Here is a 15958-nt window from a genome sequence, read left to right as displayed (position 1 = left end):
CCACCCCCCTGGTAACCACAAGTCTGTATTCTCTGTTGGTGAGTCTATTTCTGTCCTGTATTTATGCTTTGTTTTTGTTTGTTTGTTTGTGTTTGTTTTTCTTTTTTAGATTCCAAATATGAGCGATCTCATATGGTATTTTTCTTTCTCTTTCTGGTTTACTTCACTTAGAATGACATTCTCCAGGAGCATCCATGTTGCTGCAAATGGCGTTATGTTGTCGGTTTTTATGGCTGAGTAGTATTCCATTGTATAAATATACCACATCTTCTTTATCCAGTCACCCGTTGATGGACATTTAGGTTGTTTCCATGTTTTGGCTATTGTAAATAGTGCTGCTATGAACACTGGGGTGCAGGTGTCATCCTGAAGTAGATTTCCTTCTGGATACAAGCCCAGGAGTGGGATTCCTGGGTCATATGGTAAGTCTATTCCTAGTCTTTTGAGGAATCTCCACACTGTTTTCCATAGTGGCTGCACCAAACTGCATTCCCACCAGCAGTGTAGGAGGGTTCCCTTTCCTCCACAGCCTCTCCAGCATTTGTCATTTGTGGATTTCTGAATGATGGCCATTCTGACTGGTGTGAGGTGATACCTCATTGTAGCTTTGATTTGCATTTCTCTTATAATTAGTGATATTGAGCATTTTTTCATGTGCCTTTTGATCATTTGTATGTCTTCCTTGGAGAATTGCTTGTTTAGGTCTTCTGCCCATTTTTGGATTGGGTTGTTTATTTTTTTCTTATTGAGTCGTATGAGCTGCTTATATATTCTGGAGATCAAGCCTTTGTCGGTTTCACTTGCAAAAATTTTCTCCCATTCCGTAGGTTTTCTTCTTGTTTTATTTCTGGTTTCCTTTGCTGTGCAAAAGCTTGTAAGTTTCATTAGGTCCCATTTGTTTATTCTTGCTTTTATTTCTTCTAGGAGAAAATTTTTTAAATGACTGTCAGATAATGTTTTGCCTGTGTTTTCCTCTAGGAGGTTTATTGTATCTTGTCTTATATTAAGTCTTTAATCCATTTTGAGTTGATTTTTGTATATGGTGTAAGGGAGTATTCTAGCTTCATTGTTTTACATACTGCTGTCCAGTTTTCCCAACACCATTTGCTGAAGAGACTGTCTTTATTCCAATGTATATTCTTGCCTCCTTTGTCAAAGATGAGTTGACCAAAAGTTTGTGGGTTCATTTCTGGGCTCTCTATTCTGTTCCATTGGTCTATATGTCTGTTTTTGTACCAATACCATGCTGTCTTGATGACTATAGCTCTATAGTATTGTCTGAAGTCTGGGAGAATGATTCCTCCAGTCTCTTTCTTTCTCTTCAGTAATGCTTTGGCAATTCTAGGTCTTTGATGGTTCCATATGAATTTTATTATGATTTTTTCTAGTTCTGTGAAATATGTCCTGGGTAATTGGATAGGGATTGCATTGAATCTGTAGATTTCCTTGGGTAGTGTGACCATTTTAACAATATTGATTCTTCCAATCCAAGAGCATGGAATATCTTTCCATTGTTTAAAGTCTTCTTTAATTTCCTTCATCAATGGTTTATAGTTTTCTATGTATGATTCTTTCACCTCCTTGGTTAGTTTTATTCCCAGATATTTTATTACTTTGGGTGTTATTTTAAAGGGGATTGTTTCTTTACTTTCTTTTTCTGTTGATTCATCATTAGTGTAAAGAAACGCAACTGATTTTTTGAACATTAATTTTGTAACCTGCTACCTTGCTGAATTCTTCAATCAGCTCTAGTAGTTTTTGTGTGGACCTTTTAGGTTTTTCTATATATAGTAACATGTCATCAGCATATAATTACACTTTTACCTCTTCTTTTCCAATTTGGATCCCTTTTATTTCTTTCTCTTTCCTGACTGCTGTGGCTAGGACTTCCAGGACTATGTTGAATAGGAGTGGTGATAGTGGGCATCCTTGTCTTGTCCCAGATTTTAGTGGGAAGCTTTTGAGTTTTTCACCGTTGAGTACTATGCTGGCTGTAAGTTTGTCATATATAGCTTTTATTATGTTGAGATATGTTCCCTCTATACCCACTTTGGCGAGAGCTTTTATCATAAATGGGTGTTGAATTTTATCAAATGCTTTTTCTGCATTGATTGAGACGATCATGTGGTTTTTGTCCTTTCTCTTGTTGATGTGATGTATTACACTGCTTGATTTGCATATGATGAACCAGCCTTGTGTCCCTGGGATGAACCCCACTTGGTCATGATGTATAATCTTTTTTATGTGTTGTTGGATTGTATTTGCTAAAATTTTGGTGAGGATTTTGGCGTCTATGTTCATCAGTGATATTGGCCTATAATTCTCTTTTTTTGTAATGTCTTTGCCTGATTTTCGTATCAGGGTGATGGTGGCTTCACAGAATGAGTTTGGGATTATTCCCTCCTTTTCAATCATCTGGAAGAGTTTGAGAAGGACTGGTATGAGTTCTTTGTATGTTTGGTAGAATTCCCTGGTGAAGCCATCTGGTCCTGAACTTTTATTTGTAGGGAGGGTTTTTATTGCTATTTCTATTTTCCTTCTAGTGATCGGATTTTTCAAGTGTTCAGATTCTTCTTGATTCAGTTTTGGTGGACAGTATGTTTCCAGAAACTTATCCATCTCCTCTAAGTTATCCAGTTTGGTTCCATATAGTTTTTCATAATATTCTCGTATGATATTCTGTATTTCTATTCTGTTTGTTGTAATTTCTCCATTTTCCTTTCTTATTTTGCTAATTTGTGCTCTCTCTTTTTCTTCTTTGTGAGTTTGGTCAGAGGTTTGTCAATTTTATTTACTTTTTCAAAAAACTAGCTTTTGGTTTGGTTGATTTTTTTCTATGGTCTTGTTAATCTCTATCATATTTAATTCCTGTTGATCTTTATTATTTCCTTCCTTCTGCTGCTTTTTGGGGATTTTTGTTCTATTTTTTCTAATTCATTCATGTCGTGGGTTAAATTGTTTATTTGAGATTCTTTTTCTTTTTTGAGGAAGGGCTGTATCGCTATAAACTTCCCTCTTAGCACTGCCTTTGCTGTGTCCCATAGGTTTTGAGTGGTTTTGCATTCATTATCATTTGTCTCAAGGTATTTTTTAATTTCATCTTTGATTTCCTCATTGATCCATTGTTTTTTCAATAACATATTGTTTAATCTCCATGCTTTCCTTTTTTTTCCCTTTGTTTCTCTGTTGTTGATTTCCAGTTTCATGGCATTGTGGTCAGTAAAGATGCTTGAGATAATTTCTATCTTCTTAAAATTGTTGCAGTTTCATTTGTGCCCAAGTACATGATCGATCCTGGAAAATGTTCCATGTTCACTTGAAAAGAATGTATATCCTATTTTTGGGGGGATGTAATGCTCTGAAAATATCCACCAAATCTAGTTTTTGCATTGTAGTATTTAATTTCTCTGTTGCCTTGTTTATTTTCTGTCTGGAAGATCTGTCTAGTGATGTTAATGCAGTGTTAAAATCTCCAACTATGATTTATTCCCATCAATATCTCCCTTTATCTCTGTTAGTAATTCTTTTAAGTACTTAGGTGCTCCTATATTGGGTGCATATATATTAACGAGTGTAATATCCTCATCTTGTATCACTCCTTTAATCATTATAAAATGTCCTTTTTCTTTCTTTATGGCCTTTGTTTTAAAGTCTATTTTGTCTGAAATCAGTACTGCAACACCTGCTTTTTGGCTTTTCCATTTGCATGGAATATCCTTTTCCATCCTTTCACTCTTAATCTATATGTGTCCTTCTCCCTAAAGTGGGTCTCTTGTATGCAGCATATTGAAGGTTCTTGCTTTATTATCCAGTCTGCCACTCTGTGTCTTTTGACTGGAGCATTTAGTCCATTAACATTTACAGTAATTAATGATAGATGTGTGTTTATTGCCATTTTGAACTTATCTTTGCAGTTGAATTGGTATATCCTCTTTGCTCCTTTCTTCTTCCTTTTGTGGTTTGGTAATTTTCCTTTGTATTATCATGGATTTTATTTAATTTTTGTGACTCCTTTGTAAATTTTTGGCTTGTGGTTACACTTTTTTGTAAATCTATCAACCCATTACTATAACTGTTTTTATTAAACTGATAGTATCATGATCTCAAACCCATCTTAGTTTTAAAAAAATTTAAAATAGAAAGAAAAAAATATTCTATATTTCCCTGCCTCCCTCTCCCACTCTCAGTGATTTGTATGTCTTCTTTTATAATTTCATGTTTACTTTATTTGTAATTCATGAGTTATTACCTTTCCAGTTGTGTGTTTCTCATTTCTGTAGCATCCTGCTGCTTTTCTATTCAGAATAGCCCTTTCAATATTTTTTAGCATGGGTTTAGTGTTGCTAAACTCCTGCAGCTTTTTTTTTGTCTGTGAAACTCTTTGTTTCTCCTTCTATCCTCAAGGATAGCCTTGCTCGATAAAGTATCCGAGGCTGCATCTTTTTTTCATTCAGGGCTTTGATTATATCTTGCCACTCCCTTCTGGCCTGTAGTGTTTGTGTAGAGAAATCAGCTGAGAGCCTTATGGGGGTTCCCTTGTAACTTACTCTTTGCTTTTCTCTTGCTGCCTTTAGAATCATTTCTTTATCTTTGACTCTGGCCATCTTGATTATGATATGTCTTGATGTGGGTCTATTTGGGTTCTTCCTGTTTGGGACCCTCTGAGCTTCCTGTACTTGGATATCTGATTCCTTCTTTAAGTTTGGGAAGTTTTCAGTCATGATTTCTTCAAAAACCTTTTCAATCCCCTTTGATCTTTCTTCTCCTTCTGGGACCCCTATTATGTGAAGATTAGGACGCTTTATATTATCCCATAGGTCCCTTATGCTATTTTCATTATTTTTTATTTGCTTCTCTTGTAGTTCTTCTGAATGAGTTCTTTCTATTGCCCTGTCTTCTAGATCACTAATTCGTTCCTCTGCATTATCTAGTCGGCTTTGCACAGCTATTAGATCATTCCTCATCTCTGTCAATGAGTTTACCCATTCTACTTGGCTCTTCTTTATAGCTTCAATTTCATTTTTCACATATTTTATATCTCTAAACACTATCTCTTTTAATTCCTTCAGCAATTCGATCACTCCTTTTTTGAAATCTTGATCTAGTAGGCTATCGATGTCTATTTTTTGATCTTTCTTTCAGGGGATTTCTCTTGTTCTTATAATTGGGAAAGGTTTTTCTGCTTCTTCATCTTGCTCATACCTCTTTGGCCCTGTGGTTTATGGAGTATAAGTTGTTTATTTTGGTCCTTAAGGATTTTATCTATCTGATGCCTATTTAGGAATAGAACTTAGGAAAAAAAGAAGAAAAATAAGAGAGAGAGAGAAAGAATTTTAAAAGAAGGGAGAAAGAAAGTTTGAAAACAGTGTATAATGAATAATAGAAGAGCGAGTTGAAGCAGAGTATTAATCGGGTTGAGATGTCCTTTTGAAACCTTTACAAAAAAAGGGGGGGTGAGATGAATAGATGTATTTGAAACCTGTGTCTAATCAATAGCAGGACATCAAAACCCAAGAGAAATAGAAATGAATTAAGAAGTAAAGATTAAGAGAGTAATAGAAAATAGAACAGGTAAAAACAGATTTAAAAAAATAAAAAGGGGGGCGTTTGTCGGTGTTCTCCTGGAGTCTGTGTGCTGTTAATGTGAAGTCTTTCTGTCTTCGTCCTGTTTTGGAAGCTCAGCTTGCTGTTTTCAGAGGCCCTCTTTTGGCACCCTCTTCTGTGCTGCTCCCAGCACCATTCTGCAAGCCGATTGCGCCTCCTCCCAACACTGGGTCAGGTGCAGCTCTCTGCTGTGGGCGGGCGGGTCACTGCCCCTCCGGATGCCGCAGTCAGATGTTGCAGGCTGGCCGGGTAGGAGGGCGGGTCGTACCCCCTCCCAGCACCTCGGTCAGGGGCTGTGTTCCTGCCGTAAAGGCGGGGGGCCGCTCTTGCTCTACCTGCACCACCGCCGGTAGCTCCGCTGCTCTGTGCGGCTGCGTGCTCTGCCCTGGTTGGTGCTCCATCCTGGTCGGCGCTCCACGGGTGGGCTCGGGGAAGATGGAGGGACAGCCCTGTCACTGCTCCAAGCCAAAACCCAGCTCCTTGTTTGTCTTTGTGGAGCAAGTTTTCTGAGGGACCAGGATGGAAGGATCCTATCTGTCCCGGGCTGCAGGCCAGTCTCAGTCTGGCCTTTGAGGCTGCTAAGCCCTTCGGTGAGGATGCAGGTTTTGCCCCGCCCCCCCTGGGTGCTAAACACGGAGAATATGGTGGCTGTGTCTGAGCCCCACCTCTCTTCCCCCGAAAACTTTCCGTGGGTTTTCAGAGATGGGGGTGTGCACCCTTCCCCCGAGAGCACATCAACCTTGCTGTTTTATGGAGGGCCCAGGTTGTTCTGCCCTGTGCACCCACAGCCATGGCACGCAGCCCCTTGCGTTCCCCCGGGGCTGCCTCCGTGCAGCCACTTCTGTCCTCCGCCCGGCTTGTGCAGCCTGGCCCTGCCCACTGCTGCCGGCCCGCATCTCAGGCTGGGTGTCGGTGGGGACGCTCTGTGCCCGTTTAACTTAGTTCTGTTAGTCAAGGGCTGCTCTGTACAGATCAGAGCCTCGGAGGATCCCCCTCCATCCCGCTGGCCTCTCAGTTGGAGAGGGGAGACCCAGCGAGCGAGCGCCAGTCCTCCTTTGCCGCTCCCTCCCCACGGGACCCTTCCCGTGCTGCTTTGCCTTTTGTTCTTTCTTTTTTCCTTTTCTCCTACCAAATTTTTGGCGTCTTTATCTTTTGAAGAGGGCGATGTTCTGTCAGAGTTCCACAGGTGCTCTGGTTGGCTGAGTGGGTCTGTAGATGTGGGTCTTGGTGTATTTGTGGGAGAGGGTGACCTGCGAGTGTCCTTCTACTCCGCCATCTTCTCTGTCTCCCAGAGTATGTGTTTCTGTATGTCATTTAACCTTAAATGCTGGATGAAAGAATGTCTTTCCACAAGCTCACTTCTGACATCTCAATTTATGTTGGAAACGTCTTTCACCTAATTTTTGGAAACACAGAGTTTCTTGTATAGGGGAACTACGCTACTTACATATCTAATGGGAGGCTCTCGCTCCAACATGGTTTTCCACAGCAAACAATTTTTACATTGAAACACGTGTTTGGAAACTTGCTGAGAAATCAGAGAATGTGTGTGTAGAAGTCCCACTGCCATTTATGCTTGATGAAAGATCGCCTTTCCACATACTCAATTTTCAGAATTATATGTGTGTGGAAGCCGCCCTTCAGCTATCTTGTTGGGAACCCAGAGTTTCAGTCCAAGGGAAACTAAGCTGCTTTCATATATATGGGGACGTAGTAGCATTAATTTGTGTTTTCACTGCAAACCACTTTAAATTGAAACCAGCTTTGAGAAACATTCTGTGAAATCAGAGTCATTGTTTGTGTATGTCACTTAACCTTCAATGCTGTATGAAAGAACGCCTCTCTACATGCTACGTTCTCACATTTCAAAGGGTGTAGGAGCCATCCATCACCTAACTAGTTGGAAACCCAGAGTTTCTGGTCTCGGGGAACTACGCTAATTACATATCTAAGGGGAGGCAGTCACTCCAAGGCAGTTTTTGACAAAAGCAGCTTTTACTTTGAAATGGAAGTTAGGAAACATGCAGAGAATTCAGAGAATGTGTGTCTAGAAATCCCTCTGCCTTTTGTGCTGAATGAAAGAACTCCTCTCCACATATTCAATTTTCAGACTTGTATATGTGAGGAAGCCGCCTTCACCTAGCTTGTTGTGAACCCAGAGATTGAGTACAAGGGAAAATAGCTGCTTTCATATATATTGGGACATACTATCATTAACTCAGTTTTTCACTGCAAACTGGATTTACTTGGAACTGGCTTTGAGAAACATGATGAGAAATCAGAGAATGTGTGTCTAGAAGTCCCTGTGCCTTTTATGCTGGATGAAAGAACGCCTCTCCACATGCTCAATTTTAAAAACTGTATGAGATTGGAAGCCGTCCTTCAACTTGCTTGTGGGAAATCCAGAGTTTCAGTCCACAGTAAACAACGTTGCTTTCATATATATGGGGACATACTAGCATGAACTCGGTTTTCATTGCAAAAAGCTTTTATTTGAAACCAGCTTTGAGGAACATGCTGAGAAAGCAGAGTAAGTGTTTCTGTATGTCACTTGACCTTCAATGCTGGATGAAAGAACGTCTCTCCACAAGCTCACTTCTGACATCTGAAATTGTGTTGGAGACGTCCTTCAACTAACTTGTTGGAAACCAAGAGTTTCTGGTATAGGGGAACTACGTTACATACATATCCAAAGGCAGGCACACTCTGCAACGTGGTTTTCCACAGCAGACTGCTTTTACTTTGAAACCACATTAGGAAACATGCTGAGATTTCAGAGAATGTGTGTACAAAAGTTCCTGTGCCTTTTATGCTGGATGAATGAATGCCTCACTGCTCAATTTTCAGAACTGTATGAGTGTGGAAGCCATACTTCACCTAGCTTTTTGGTAACACAGAGTTTCAGTCCAAGGTAAACTACGCTGCTTTCATATATTTGGGGACGCACTAGCACAAACTCGGTGTTTCACTGCAAGCTGCTTTTACTTCAACCCGGATTTGAGAAACATGCTGAAAAATCAAAGTAAGTGTTTCTGTATGTCACTAAACCTTCAATGCTGGATGAAAGAACAACTCTCCACAAGCTCACTTCTGACATCTGAATTTGTGTTGGAGATCCTTCACCTATCTTGTTGGAAACCCAGAGTTTCTGGTATAGGGGAACTATGGTACTTATATATTTAAGGAGAGGGACACGCTCCAAAGTGGTTTTCCGCAGCAAGCCACTTTTTTTGAAAACAGGGTTAGGAAACATGCAGAGAAATCAGAAAATGTGTGTCTAGAAGTACCTCTGCCTTTTATGCTGGATGAGGGAACGCCTCCCCACATGTTCAATTTTCAGATGTGTATGAGTGTGGAAGCCGAACTTCACCTTGTTTGTTGGAAACCCAGGGTTTCAGTCCAAGGTATACTATGCTGCTTTCATATATATGGGGACATACTAGGACGAACTCGGTTTTTCAGTGCAAATTGCTTTTACTTGAAACCGGCTTTGAGAAACATGCTGAGAAATCAGAGTAAGTGTTTCTTTATGTCACTTAAACTTCAATCCTGGATGAAAGAACGTCTCTCCACAAGCTCACGTCTGACATCTGAATTTGTGTTGGAGACGTCCTTCACCTAACTTGTTGGAAACCCAGAGTTTCTGGTATAGGGGAACTACACTACTTAGATATCTAAGTAGAGGCACTCGCTCCAACACGGTTTTCCACAGTAAACTGCTTTTACATTGAATATGGCATTTGGAAACATGCTGAGAATTCAGAGAATGTGTGTCTAGAAGACCCTATGCCTTTTTTGCTGGATGAAGGTACGCCTCACCACATGCTGAATTTTCAGAACCGTATGAGAGTGGAAGCCTTCCTTCACCTAGCTTGTAGGAAACCCAGATTTTCAGTCCAAGGTAAACTATGCTGCTTTCATATATATGTGGAAGTAATGGCACAAACTCAGTTTTTCAATGCAAAATATTTTTACTTGAAACCGGATTGAGAAACAGGCTGAGAAATCAGAGTGTTTCTGTATGTCACTTAACCTTCAATGCTGGATGAAAGAATGACTCTCCACAAACTCACTTCTGACATCTGAATTTGTGTTGGAGACATCCATCACCTATCTTGTTGGAAACCGAGAGTTTCTGGTATAGGGGAACTACGCAACTTACATATCTAGAATTGGCACTCACTGCAATGCAGTTTTCCAAAGAAAACCGCTTTTACATTGAAAACAGCATTAGAAAACGTGCTGAAAAATTAGGGAATGTGTGTCTAGGATTACTTTTGCATTTTATGCTGGATGAAGGAACGCCTTTCCACATAGTCTATTTTCTGAACAGTATGAGTGAGGAAGCCGTCCTTCACCTAGCTTTTGGGAACCCAGAATTCCAGTCCAAGGTAAACTACACTGCTTTCATATATATGGGGACTACTAGCACGACCTCGGTTTTTCTCTGCAAACTGCTTTTACTTGAAAGCAGCTTTAAGATACATGCTGAGAAATAAGACTGTGTGTTTCTGTATGTCACTTTACCTTCAATGCTGGATGAAAGAACTACTCTCCAGAACCTCACTTTTGACATCTGAATTTGTGTTGTACACGTCCTTCACCTAACTGGTTCGTAACCCGTATATTCTGGAAGAGGGGACCTACGCTACTTATATATCTAAGGGGAGGCACTCGCTCCAATGCAGTTTTCCACAGCAAACAGCTTTTACATTGAAAATGGAGTTAGGAAATATGCTGAGAAACAAAAGAATGTGTGTCTAGAATACCCTTGGTCTTTTATGCTGGATGAAGGAACGCCTCAAAACATGTTCAATTTTCAGAAATTTTTTGAGTGTGGAAGCCTTCAATCACATAGCTTGTTGTGAACAAAGAGTTACTTTACAGTTGGAAACTGACTTCTTACATATATATGGGGAAGTACTAGCTCCAACTCGACTTTACAGTGAAAACGGCATGAACTTAAAACTGGTACTAGGAAACATACTGAGAAACCAGGGTTACTGTTTCTACTGCAAGCCATTCCCTTTATGCTAGATGAACGAAATCCTCCACATGCTCAATTCAGAGAGTTGAATGTGTGTGATAGCCATCTATCACTTAGCTTCTAGGGAACACAGTTCCTTTTGCCTGGGGAAATACACTACGTACATATATAAGGGGAAGTACTAGCTCCAACTTGGTTTTACAGTGAAAGCTGCATGAACTTCAAACCGGGCCAAGAAATATACTGAGAAAACAGGGTAAGTGTTTTGACTGCAACTAATTCCCTTTATGTTAGATGAAACAACGTCTCACCACATGCTCAATTCTGAGACATAAATGTGTGTGAAAGCCATCAATCACCGAGCTGGTGGGAACACAGAGTATCTTTTCAGAGGGATACAGCACTACATACATATATATGGGGAGATTCTAGCTCCAACTCGGTTTTACAGTGAAAATAGCATGAACTTCATACAGGCACAAGGAAACATACTGAGAAACCAGAGTAAGTGTTTGTAATGTAACCCATTCCCTTTATGCTTGATGAATGAATGTCTCTACACATGCTCAATTCTGCAATTTCAGTATGTGTGAAAGCCATCATTCACCTAGCTTGTTGGAAACACACAGTTTCTATTCAGTGGGAAACTACACTACATACATATATATGGGGAGTTTGTAGCTTCAACTTGGTTTTAATGTGAAAAGTGCATGAACTTCAATCTGGCAATAGGAAACATACTGATAAACTAGGGTAAGATTTTCTACTGCAGCCCATTCCCTTTATGATAGATGAACGAATGTCTCTCCACATGCTCAATTCTGAGAGTTAAGTGTGTGTGAAAGCTGTCAATCAACTAGCTTTTTGGGAATACACAGTTTCTTTTGAGTGGGAGACTACACTACATATGTATATGGGGAGGAACAGGCTCCAACTCGGTTTTACTGTGAAAAATGCATGAAATTCATACTGGTACTAGGAAACATACTCAGAAATCAAAGTAAGTGTTTCTATTGCTATCTATTCTCTTTATGGTAGATGGACGACCGCCTCTCAACATGCCCAGTTCTGAGAGTTGAATGTGAGAAATCCGTGTATAAATTAACTTGAAGGTAACACACAGTTTCTTTTGATTGGGGAAGTACACTACATACATATATATGTGGAGGGACTAGCTGCAATTTGGTTTTACAGTTAAAACTGCATGAACTTCAAACCGGCGCTGGAAACTTACTGAGAATTCAGAGTAAGTGTTTCTAGTGTTACATATTTTCTTTATTCTAGATGAAAGAACGTCTATCCAAGTGCTCGTTTCTCAGATATAGGTGTGTGTGAAAGCCATCAATCACCTAGCTTGTTGGGTACACACAGTTCCTTTTTAGCGGGAAACTATGCTTCTTAAATAAATAAGGGAATGTAGTAGCTCCAAAATGATTTTAGAGTGAAAACTGCATGAATTTCAAACCGGCACTGGGAAACATACTGAGAAACCAGAGTAAGCGTTCCTACTGCCAAAAATTTCCTTTATGTTAGATGAATGAATGTCTCTCCATATGCTCAATTCTGAGAGTTAAGTTTGTGTGAAAGCATTCAATAAACTATCTTGTTTGGAACACACACTTTCTTTTCAGTGGCAAACTATACTGCATCCATATATGTGGGAAGGTAGCCCCAACTGGATTTTACATTGAACACTACATGAACTTCAAACTGGCACTAGGAAACACACTTAGAAATCAGAGTAAGGGTATCTAGTGCTATCTATTCCTTTTATGGTAAATGAAATAACGCCTCTTCACATGCTCAGTTCCGAGAGTTGAATGTGTGTGAAAGCCAACTATCACTTAGCTTGTAGGAAACACACAGATCCTTTTGATTGGGGAACTACAATACATACATATATATGGGGTGGAAATAGCTCCAACTTGGTTTTACAGTGAAAACTGCATGAACTTCAAAATGGCACTAGGAAATATACTGAGAAACCAGAGTAAATGATTCTACTGCTTCATATTCCCTTTAGGCTAGATGAACGAAGTTTCTCCACGTGCTCAATTCTGAGAGTTAAGTGTGTGCAGAAGCAGCGTACCAATTAGTATGTAGGGAAAACACAGTTTCTTTTGATTGGGGAACTACAGTGCATACATATATATGGGGAGGTACAAGCTGCAACTCAGTTTTATCGTGAAAACTGCATGAAGTTCAAACTGGCACTAGGAAAATTACTGAGAAACCAGAGTAAGTGTTTCTCCTGCAACCCATTCCCTTTAAGCTAGATGAACTAACGTCCCTCCACATGCTCAATTCTGAGAGTTAAGTGTGTGTGACAGCCGTCATCAACAAGCTTTTTGGGAACACAGTTTCTTTTGAGTGGGAAACTACACTACATTTATATATATATATATATATATATATATATATAAGAGGAGGTACTAATTCCAACATTGTTTTACACTGAAAACTGCATGAACTTCAAACCAGCACAAGGAAACATAGTGAGAGAGAAAAGTAAGTATTTTTATTGCAACCCTTTCCATTTATGTTAGATGAATGAACGTCTCTCCACATGCTCAATTCTGAGAGTTAAGTATGTGTGAAAGCAGTCAATCACGTAGCTTGTTGGGAACACATGGATTATTTTCAGTGGTAAACTCCAATAAATACATATATATGGAGAGGTACTAGCTCCAACTCGGTTTTACAGTGAAAACTGCATGAATTTCAAACTGGCACTATGGAAGATACTGAGAAATCAGAGTAAGTGTACTGCAAACCATTTTCTTTATGCTAGATGAACGAACGTCTCTCCATGTGCTCAATTCTGAGAGTTAAATGTGTGTGAAGGTGATCAATCACCTAGGTGTTTGGGAAAACACAGTTTCTTTTGAGTGGGTAACTGCTACGTACATAGATATGGGGAGGTTATAGCTCCAAGATTTAATTACAGTGAAAATTGCATGAACTTCAAGCCAGCACTAGGAAACATACTGAGAAATCAGAGTAAGTGTGTCTAGTGCTACCTTTTCTCTTTAGGTTAGATGAAAAAATGCCTCTCCTCATGCTAAATTATGACAGTTCAATGTGTGTGAATGCCAACTATCTATAATCTTGTAGGGAACACACCATTTCTTTTGAGTGGGGAACTACAAACTTATATTTATATAGGGAGATACTGGCTACATCTCGGTTTTACAGTGAAAACTGCATGAACTTCAACCAGGCACTAGGAAGCATACTTAGAAAACTGGCTAAATGTTTCTACTGCAAACCATTCCCTTTATGCTAGATGAACAATCGTCTATCCTCATGCTCAATTCTTAGAATTAACTGTTTTTGAAAGCCCTCAATCACCTTGCTTGTTTGGAACACAGAGTTTGTTTTGATTGGGAAGCTACAGTACATACATATATCTGGAGGTAATAGCTCCAACTCTGTTTTACAGTGAGAATTGCATGAAGTTCAAATCAGCACTAGGAAACATACTGAGTAATCAAAGTAAGTGTTTCTAGTGCTACCTATTCTCTTTATGCTAGATGAACTTACGCATCTCCACATGCTCAGTTCTGAGAGTTGAATGTGTGCAAAAGCCATCTATAAGTTAGCTTGTAGGGAACACACAGTTTCTTTTGAGTGGGGAACTACACTACATACAACTATATGGGGAGGAACTTGCTGCAACTTGGTTTAACAGTGAAAACTGCATGAACTGCATACCGGCACTAGGAAACACACTGAGAAAGCAGAGTAAGTGTTTCTAGTGCTAAGTATTATTTGGGCTATATGAACGAACGTCTCTCCACATGCTCATTTCTGAAAGTTAAGTGTGTATGAAAGCCATCAATCACCTTGCTTGTTGGGAACACACAGTTTCTTTTGATTGGGGAACTACTCGTCTTACATTTATATTGGGAGGTACTAGCTCCAACTTGGTATTACAGTGAAAACTGCATGAACTTCACACTGGAACTAGGAAACATACTGAGAATCCAGAGTAAGTGTTTTTAGTGCTAACTATTCTCTTTATGCTGGATGAACAAACACCTTCCAAAATTCTCAGTTCCAAGAGCTGAATGTTTGTTAAAGCCCCCTATCACTTAGTTTGTTGGGAACCTACAGATGCTTTTGTGTGGGTAATTACACTACGTACATATATACGGGGAGGTACTAGCTGCAACTAGGTTTTACATTAAAAAATGCTTGTACTTCAAACCAGCAATAGGAAACATAATGAGAAACCAGAGTAGTTGTATTTCCTGCAGTCAATTCCCTTTATGCTAGATGAACGAACATCTCTCCACATGGTCAATTCTTAGAGTTAACTGTGTGTGAAATCCGTCATACCCTAGCGGGTTGGGAACACACAGCTTCTATTAAGAGGGGAACTACACTATATACATATATATGGAGAAGTACTAGGTCCAATTCGGGTATACAGTGAAAGCTGCATGAATTCAAAGAAGCACTAGTAATCATACTGAGAAACCAGAATAAGTGTTTCAACTGCAACCTTTTCCCTTTATGCTAGATAAAAGAACGTCTAGCTCCTTGCTCATTTCAGAGTGTTAACTGTGTGCAAAAGCCAATAATCACATTGCTTGTTGGGAAAACACAGTTCCTTTGAGTGGGAAACTACACTACATACATTTATATGGGGAGGTACTAGCTCCAAAAAGGTTTTACAGTGAAAACTGCATGAACTTCAATCTGGCACTAGGAAAAAGACTGAGAAATCAGAGTAAATGTTTCTCCTGCAACACATTCTCTCAATGCAAGATGGAGGAACGTCTCTCCACATACCCATTTCTGAGATATATGAGTGTGGAAGCTGTCCTTCATATTTCCTGTAGGAACACAAAGTTTATTTTCAGTTGGAAGCTTCAATACATTCATATATATGGGGAGGTACATGCTCCAATGTGGATTTACAATGAAAACTGCATGAAATTCAAACCAGCACTTGGAAACAGTCTGAGAAAACAGATAAAGGATTTTCCATCAAACAGTTCCTTTTGTTCTAGATAAACAAACTTCTCCCTACATGCTAAGTTTTGAGAGATAAGTGTGTGTGAAAGCCGTACTTCATGTAGTTTTTTGGGAACATAAAGTTCTTTTCAGTATGGAACTACACAACATAAATATATATGGGAAGGTACATGCTCCAACACTGTTTTATAGTGAAAACTGAATGAAAATCAAACCAGCACTAGGAAAAAGACTTATAAAGGAGAGTAAGTTTTTCCCCTGCAAACAGTTCCTTTTGTGCAAGATAAATGAACGTCTCACCACATGCTCAGTTCTGAGAGATAAGTGTATTTGATTGCCGTACTTCACCTAGCAATTTGGGAACACAAAGTTTCTTTTAAGTTG

Source organism: Camelus ferus, chromosome 9 (assembly GCF_009834535.1).
Source record: "Camelus ferus isolate YT-003-E chromosome 9, BCGSAC_Cfer_1.0, whole genome shotgun sequence".
NCBI lineage: Eukaryota > Metazoa > Chordata > Mammalia > Artiodactyla > Camelidae > Camelus > Camelus ferus.
The sequence above is the reverse complement of the archived record's forward strand: the minus strand, read 5'-3'. Positions refer to the sequence as shown.